The sequence below is a fragment of the Pseudorca crassidens genome, chromosome 19, assembly GCF_039906515.1.
Source record: "Pseudorca crassidens isolate mPseCra1 chromosome 19, mPseCra1.hap1, whole genome shotgun sequence".
Classification (NCBI taxonomy): domain Eukaryota; kingdom Metazoa; phylum Chordata; class Mammalia; order Artiodactyla; family Delphinidae; genus Pseudorca; species Pseudorca crassidens.
In genome coordinates this window covers 59725994-59734079 of record NC_090314.1, presented here as the reverse complement: position 1 = coordinate 59734079, position 8086 = coordinate 59725994, and positions in this window count along the sequence as shown.

Genomic DNA, 8086 nt, shown 5'->3' with positions numbered 1-8086 from the left:
CTCGGTGTGTAATGGCAGTCCTTAATACCATCACCAATAATGGCTTCCACTCCACCGCAGGCCTCTGGTAGTTGTTAAGTTTCCTTGGGCCCTCCCTGATGCCCTGTGGAGGGTGCTCATGGGACCACCGTCGTATGGTTTGGAAGGATGCTGGGTTCAGCTGACGTCCTGCATTAAGGGCTGTGAACACGCCCTCTCCCTCCCCCTCCGGACTTTCACCGCTCACTTGGTCGCAGGCAACATACAAAAACTCTACACGTACTGTCTCATTTCATCCTCATGATGACCGGTGCTTCTGTTCCCTCCATTCCTATACGACATTCATGATAGACTGAGGAATCTGGGCCCCAGAAGAATCATCTTGAGAAGGGCTCTGCTTGTAGGTAGGGGACGGCCGTGGAGTTGTGAGTTCCCCTGATCCAAGGAGACATGTCCCAGAGAAAAAGAGGCACCCGGCCTTGGGCACATGGATTCCAGGGCTTTCTCCATGAGAGGGAACACCCCTCTCATGGAATGCTCATGCGTAGGACACTCTGCGTCCCTAGAACCCACCCAGTCACTGCAAGCAGTGTCCCCACCCCACTGCTCCCCAGGCATTGTAACTTCCAAAATCACCCGCCACACACATTCCAAAGACCCCTTAGGGGCCAGTGCCTTACCCAGTTGAGAACCACTGAATCACGCTGAGTCTCATTAACTTCATCTCTAGAATGAGAGACTGTCCTTCTTTCCCAGGCTGTGAGGGAGGAGAGACTTGAGGTTCACAGAGAGCAAGTTGTTCCCAACTGCAGCGTCACTGGCATTTGGGGTAAGATGATTCTTTGCCAAGGGGTGTGGGGGGGTCTGTCCTGTACAGTATTGCTGGTCTCTACCCACTAGATGCCAGGAGCAGCCCTCTCCCAAGTTGTGGCCATCAACCACGTCTCCAGACATTGCCAGGTGTCCCCTGGGGGGCAAAACTAACCCCCGCTGAGAAGCACCGATACAGAACCTCCAAATACTATGAGGTTTACAGCAGGGACTGAAGGAATTATTACTATTATTATGAGTTCGTCCTCATTTGTCTGACTGAACTGGAATGGTTGCTGTTACCGAGTAGGAAGAAGAAAGCTGGGTATACTCATAATAATAGTTATAATTCCTTCATGGAATTATATATATATTACTTTTTATTGAAGTACAGTTGACTTAAAATGTTGTGCTAGTTTCAGGTGTACAGCAAAGTGATTCACTTAACACACATATATGTATCTATTCTTTTTCAGATTCTTCTCCATTATAGGTTATTACAAGATATTAAGTAGAGTTCCCTGTGCTCTACAGCAGGTCCTTGTTGTTCACCTATTTTATATATAGTAGTGCGTATCTGCTAATCCCAAACTCCTACATTTATTCCCCCCCCACCTTTCCCCTTTGGGGACCATAAGTTTGTTTTCTATGTCTGTGAGTCTATTTCTGTTTCGTAAATAAGTTCATTTGCATCTTTTTTTTTTAGATCCCACATATAAGTGACATATGGTATTTGTCTTTCTCTGTCTGGTTTACTTCACTTAGTATGATCATCTCTAGGTCCATCCATGTTGCTTCAAACGGCAATATTTCATGCTTTTTTATGGCTGAGTAACATATGGAATTATATTTAAAATGGCAACCCCTCCACCACCCCCAGGACCCCCACCCTCCTCACCTGCTGGGAACACCACAGCTAAACAGACCGAGGAGGTATTGGTTTCGTGGCGTTCACATGAGCTGACATATTTACTTGGACATAAAATATGTGCTATTCATTTCATGACTTATTTCATTCACAGACAGTTCAACATCGCATCTGTTCTCGGTATTTGATTATGACTTCATATCAGCGTCCTTCATCTTGACTTTAATCTCAAGGGCAAGAATCTTCCCGGCTCTTTTTTAATGACTTTTCATTTTAGAAGAGTTTTCCATTTACAGAAAAGTTGTGGTGTTGGTGGTTAGTGCCACGACTTCCTATATGCCCCACACCGGTTTCCCCTACTGGTGACCTTTCATACATCCCTGTGGTACCTTTGTCACAATTTATGAACCAGCGTTGAGACATTGTTATTAAATAAAATCCCCAAGTTTCTCAGATTTCCTTAGTCTTTCCTAATGTTCCTTTTCTGTTCCAGGATCCCAGTCAGGACACCACATCACATTTGGTCCTCAAGTCTCCTTACCCACTTCTTAGCTGTGACGGTTTTCAGACTTTCCCTGTTTTTCGTGACTTTGATGGTTTTGAAGAGTGCCAGTCAGGTATGTCAGAGAATGTCCCTCCATTTTGACTTGTCTGATGTTTTTCTCATGAATGCACTGGGGTTATGATGTTGGAGAAAGAAGACCACAGAGGTGCAGTGTCACTCCATCATGTCATAGCAGGGGTCCATGCTCTCCCTATGCCTCATCAAGGTTGATGCTGACCTTGACCACCTGGCTGAGGTCGTGTCACCAGGTGTCTCCACTGTCTTTCCTTCTTTCCCCTCCTTTCCTTACTGGGCTCTTTGGAAAGAAGTCCCAGCCCCTTGAGGGCAGAATACCTACATAAATTATTTGGAATTCTTCTGCACAGAGAATTGTCTATTCTCCCCCATTTCATTATTTATACACTCGTTTATTTACATCAGTATGGACTCATGAATATTTGTTTTACATTTGTAATCCATTTCCACGTTATTTACGTTTTGCTCAAATTGTTTCAGCTTTGGCCTTGGAGAGCTCTTTCACTGGGTTCCGGTGTTCCCTTCTCCTACCCCCATGGTTGTGTATGTGTGTGTGTGTTTGGTTTTTTTTTTTTGCGGTACGCGGGTCTCTCACCGTTGTGGCCTCTCCCGTTGCGGAGCACAGGCTCCGGACGCGCAGGCTCAGCAGCCATGGCTCACGGGCCCAGCCGCTCCGCGGCACGTGGGATCTTCCCGGACCGGGGCACGAATCCGCATCCCCTGCATCGGCAGGCGGACTCTCAACCACTGTGCCACCAGGGAAGCCCCGTGTATGTGTGTTTTTATTGGGGTTTTGTTTTTATTAGTTTGCATTATGTCCTTACTTTCTGGCACTACGGATGCTCCAGGATCATCCTGGATACTTCCTGCCTCAGTCCTAAAATCAGCCATTTCTCTAAGGAGCTCTCGTTCTTTTTTACTGGAGGACGGTACGAGAAACAGAGAGCTGAGTATTAGGTGTGCTCGTTGCTGCTGGGACGTTGCTTATTCTAAGCCATCTCAAATGACAGGGCGAGGAAATCTATATGTGTGTACTAGCCCATGTTCACACACACACGTACATATTTATAGATGTTTCTATATGTAATCATCTATATCCATATTAAGCTAAACATGAGTTCATGCTTTTTCCGACTCAAATCCGCTACGCCGTGGGTGAGTCTAGCGTCCTCCCCTTGCTTATCTGTAAATTTCATCCCAACAGTGAGAACCCAGGTTCCCCCCATCCCCCCCCCCCCACTTACTTAACTGTTCGATTCCAATGTACTGGTATCTCAGCATCAGGGCTGTTAAGCCATAGCCCCATGGGAGCTAGAGCACTGTTACGTACACTTCCTGCTGCCTTTAGTCTCAGACACTAGTTTCCAAAGTTACTTGGGGCCTCACCTCTTCCTCCCAATCCCTTCCAGGAGGTTGTTTCATATATTTGTAATACAGTTAGATTCTTTGGTCCCATCCTGCGTTCTGTCCTGGGATCGCCCAACTTCAAATAACTTTTTAAAAACTGCATACATGAAGGTTTGCCTTTGTGCCGTGAAGTTCTGTGGTTTTGGCAAATGCATATATACCACTACAGTACCAAACACAATTGTTTCATTGCCCTAAAAAATCCCCTGGGCTTCACCTATTCAACTCTCTTTCCCTTCTGAAAAGAACCTCTGATTTTTTTGCGCCATCTATAATTGTGCCTTTTGAGAATATCATAAAAATGGAAACACACAGTTTTAGTTTTCCAGAATAGTTCTTTCTGCACAGAGAACTGCATTTAAGATTCATCCACATCTTTGTGTGTCTTGATAGTTCATTCCTTTTTTGTCACTGAATAGTATTCCATTGTGTATAGCATCAACTGTTCTCGATCCATTCACCAATGAAGGACATCATTGTAGCTCCCAGTTTGGGGGACCATGAATAAAGTTGCCATAAACATTCGTGTGCAGGGCAAAAGTTTTCAAATCAGTTAGGTAGATATCCAGGCGTATGATTGCTGGATTGTAGGGTAAGACTGTGTTTAGCTTTGTAAGACTTTCTCTGTTTGTCATTTTTTGTTTGTTTCCTTGTGTTTTTAGCAATGCTTATTACTAAGATGTCTGCAGGCAAATATTTGATTAATAACTTTTGATGTATTAAGGGTCAGACTTTAATTGTGGATGAAGGAAGGGAAGTCCCCGGCACATCTTCCTTCATTGCCAGTACGAGATGAAACTAAAGAGGACTTTGGGTGTGTCTCTATTCTCCTGCTAACCTCTGCAGATTAAGCCCAGAGCAGTGGGTCTAGGACTGGAGCCTCCGTGCAAGTTACCTCGAGGGCTTGTTAAATTCAGACTGCTAGGACCCATCCCCGCAGCATCTTATTCCATAGGTCTGGGGTGGGACCCATGGATCTGCATCTCTGACAAGTTCCCTGGTGGTGGGATGTTGTTGGTCCTGGACCACTCTTGGAGGACCAACTCCCTAGAGGACTATCTTTCATGCATCCAAACCTGTCGCCATGTCTAGGATTTGCCTTCACTGCTCAGATGGGAGACAAATCTGAACGGAAGAGCTCGGGAAGGTTCAGCTGAGGGTTAGGGAAGGACAGCCAAGGAGTCTCGACACGTTGACCCTGGGCATACCTGTCTCCTGCCGTCCTGGAAGTACATGATTTTAGAGATGAAATGGACTGTAGTGACCAAAATCCCTTCACTGCAAAAGGGAAGGAAATGAACCCAGTGGGTGGAAGCAATCTCACACGGCAACCAGGGCAGAGCCACGGTGACCTAAATCTTCTGTATCTTCCACAATAGCAGAGCTCCTCTTCCTCATTCAAGGCAGCACAGGTGCCTTTGCGCTCAGAGGTGACAAAGGCAGGATCAAGCCCATTACGGGGGTGATGGTATTTGAATTGTTATCTCAAACGGAAATGAACAAAGCATCGCTGCTCTCATCCACACCCCCTGGACACACACAGGCCCAGGGGTTCACAGCACCAGCACTTCAAAGAAACAGAGGGTGGGAAATGGACAGGTGGGGAGGCTGAAAGATCATGCTTTTTACAGCACCGCTCATCGGAGCCATCATTTGACCATGCGGGATAAAGGACACCAAGCACCTAGAAGGTGAGACCGCTGAAATTCTCGACTGAAAAACCGAGGGGGCAGGAGAACCAGAGTTGATGCCTTTAGTTCCTCCCCACAAATAAAATACTCCAACCATCTTGTCCTCGTAATCCTGGAGATTGCTCACCTGAGCCATTCATCTTATTTGTTTAAGATAAATTCCCAATGAGGTGTTTGGAACCGGATCCAAAAAAGGAAAGAGGTGTGAGACCAGCAAAGGAAGACAGGGTGGGGACAGAAGGCTTTGTCTGCTTTTAAATATTATTCGGTGATTTCCTTGAATTTCTAATAAGCAGGTTGAAGTTTATAAGATCTCTAACAGAGTCAGAATCCAAATAGCGCAGGAGCCAGCAGACAACAACGGCCATGGCCGGATGGGTTTCAGGTTTGTTCTCTGCAAAGACAAAGCTCCCATTGATTGAGTGGAGACCTGGGCGAGAGGAGGGAGAGCCCGTGGAGGGTTTTCCTTACCCTGATCATCGTCCCCATGGCCAGGGGACGACATCGGAGCAAAGAAAGCATAGCCTTACCTGGCCAATGTGTTGCTGAGAATGACAGTTTGGAGGGAAGCACACAGTTGATATTTGCGGTTCCTCCAGAGCAGGGTGGAGACATAAGACCAAAAGGAGGAAAGAAGGAGACAAGCCGAGCGCTGCAAGCTCATGCAGTCAGCAAAAATGCAAAAGCACAAACATCAGAGTAGAGAATGGGTTCTTGGTGGCAAACAACTATGTCCTGATTTTTGCTAAAGGGAAGAGGTCTTGCTGAGGGATTATGGGAACTGAGGTCCACACTTCCTTCATTTTCTGTTTAGGAAGAATTTGCAAAACCTTTAAGCCAGAAAACTTCATTGAATCTGTTCTCCGAGAGGCAGTGGAGCAGAGTGGTGAGGAAACTAGGATTTCAGGGTGAAGATTTCAATCCTACTTGGGATAATTAATATTAAATCACATCTAAGCCCCACGTTCCTCATAGGGGTTCTGTGAGCATTTAAATGCAAACATATGCCAACATTAGCAGTGTTTTTAGCACTTATAAGCACCCAACAATTTATAGCTATTTTCTTTCAGTCTCCTTGCACCTTGAGGAAAGGGGCTCCGAGTAGCCTTTGACCATTCTTAGGATCGTTCTCCATCCAAGGACCTTCAACCCATTGCTTTCTTGCTGAAGTTTCAACATTTCTCGTTTCTTCTCGAGAACAGCTGGTCCCAATCTACTAAATAACCCCTTTGCACACTTGAAGACCATTATTAAGACTCCCTTTGGCCATAAACATATGAAGAAGTGTTTAACATATGAAAAAAATGTTTAACCTCACCAGTAATCAAAGAAATCCGAATCAAAACAACAAAATGCAATTTTTGCCCGTCAATTTGGTAACTTTTTTTAATGATAGTACTCAAAGCTGGTGAGAGGAGGCTCAGGGGGCAATTTCGTACATTGCTGGTGGGAGCATAAATTGGGACAGTCTTTCTGGAAAGCGATTTGGCAATATGTTATCAAGACCCTGAAAACTGTCCTTACCCTTTAACCCAGTAATTCCGCTTCTGGGAATCTATCTCAAGGAAATAATGGAGACTCAGACAAAGATTTCTGCTCCATGGAATTTGCTCTAGGGCACAATATTTTGATTTGTGAATAACTAAAAACTACCCAGAAGTTCAGTGATGCTGAGACACCTATTAAAAAGTTATTCAAACTCAAGTTCACCAGGACTATCCCAGGACGTGCAAAGTGGTCACTGTAAAATGGGAAACACAGGCACACAAACCGGGTACAAAACTCAACACAGTAGGATTTTAATGGCATAATTATATATACTTACATTTTTATGTGTAAATAGAAAAAGACCAGATGCAAACACAGCAAAATATTAGCAGTTCTTATTAGACGGTGAGAGAATTGGGGGTGTCTTTTACTTTCTTCTTTAAATTTTACAATCAAAAAAATTTGTGCGAGAGCTCTCATGGCCTTATGCATGTTTCCTAAGTAGTTCAGCCTGGTCCCATTCTGCCACAGCATATTGTCCACAATCTAAACAATGGAATATCAAGGGTTGCAGAGTTTTTCTAAAAAGGGCCAGGTAGTGAATATATTAGGTTTTACGGGCCATACAGTCTCTGGTGCACCGCCTCACCTCTGCTAACGCACAGCAAAAGCAGCTATAGACAATACGACAATGTGTGGGCATGGCTGTGTTCCAGTCCATCTATGTTTATAAATTAGGTAGTGGGTTCATTTTAGCCCTTGGTCTTATTGTGATGACCGCTAGACTAGATGATCTGAATCTATCCCAGCCCCCCACCCCAAATCTATTGTTTCAATCAAATATAGTTGGGAGACTTCTAGAAGGTAAAGTTCTTCCCCATACCCCTGGTGAGTCAATCGATCCTGAAACTTTTATTCAGAAGTCAGCTAGGGGGGCGTTCTTCATGGGCCTTGTTTATTCACCACTGACAGGTGACCCCTCTTTCAAATCATTTGGTCCCCTCCCACACTGGTCGTTCTGCGCCGTCCACGTTAGCCCTCCCTGCAGATGCGGGGAGTGGAGGAGAGTTGCGTAAAGAAAGCCAGAAATCGTAACGATGGCAGGAAAGGGGCTGGGGACCTGGCAGAGTTTGAGATTCCATGTCTCTACCATCCATGTGGCAGTAGAGGCTTCCACATTCCTAGGTCTTCTCTTCTTGCTTCTGGCCACTGTGTTCCAGAGGGGGGGAAGGAGAGAGACAGAAGATTCACTGTGCGTTTGCT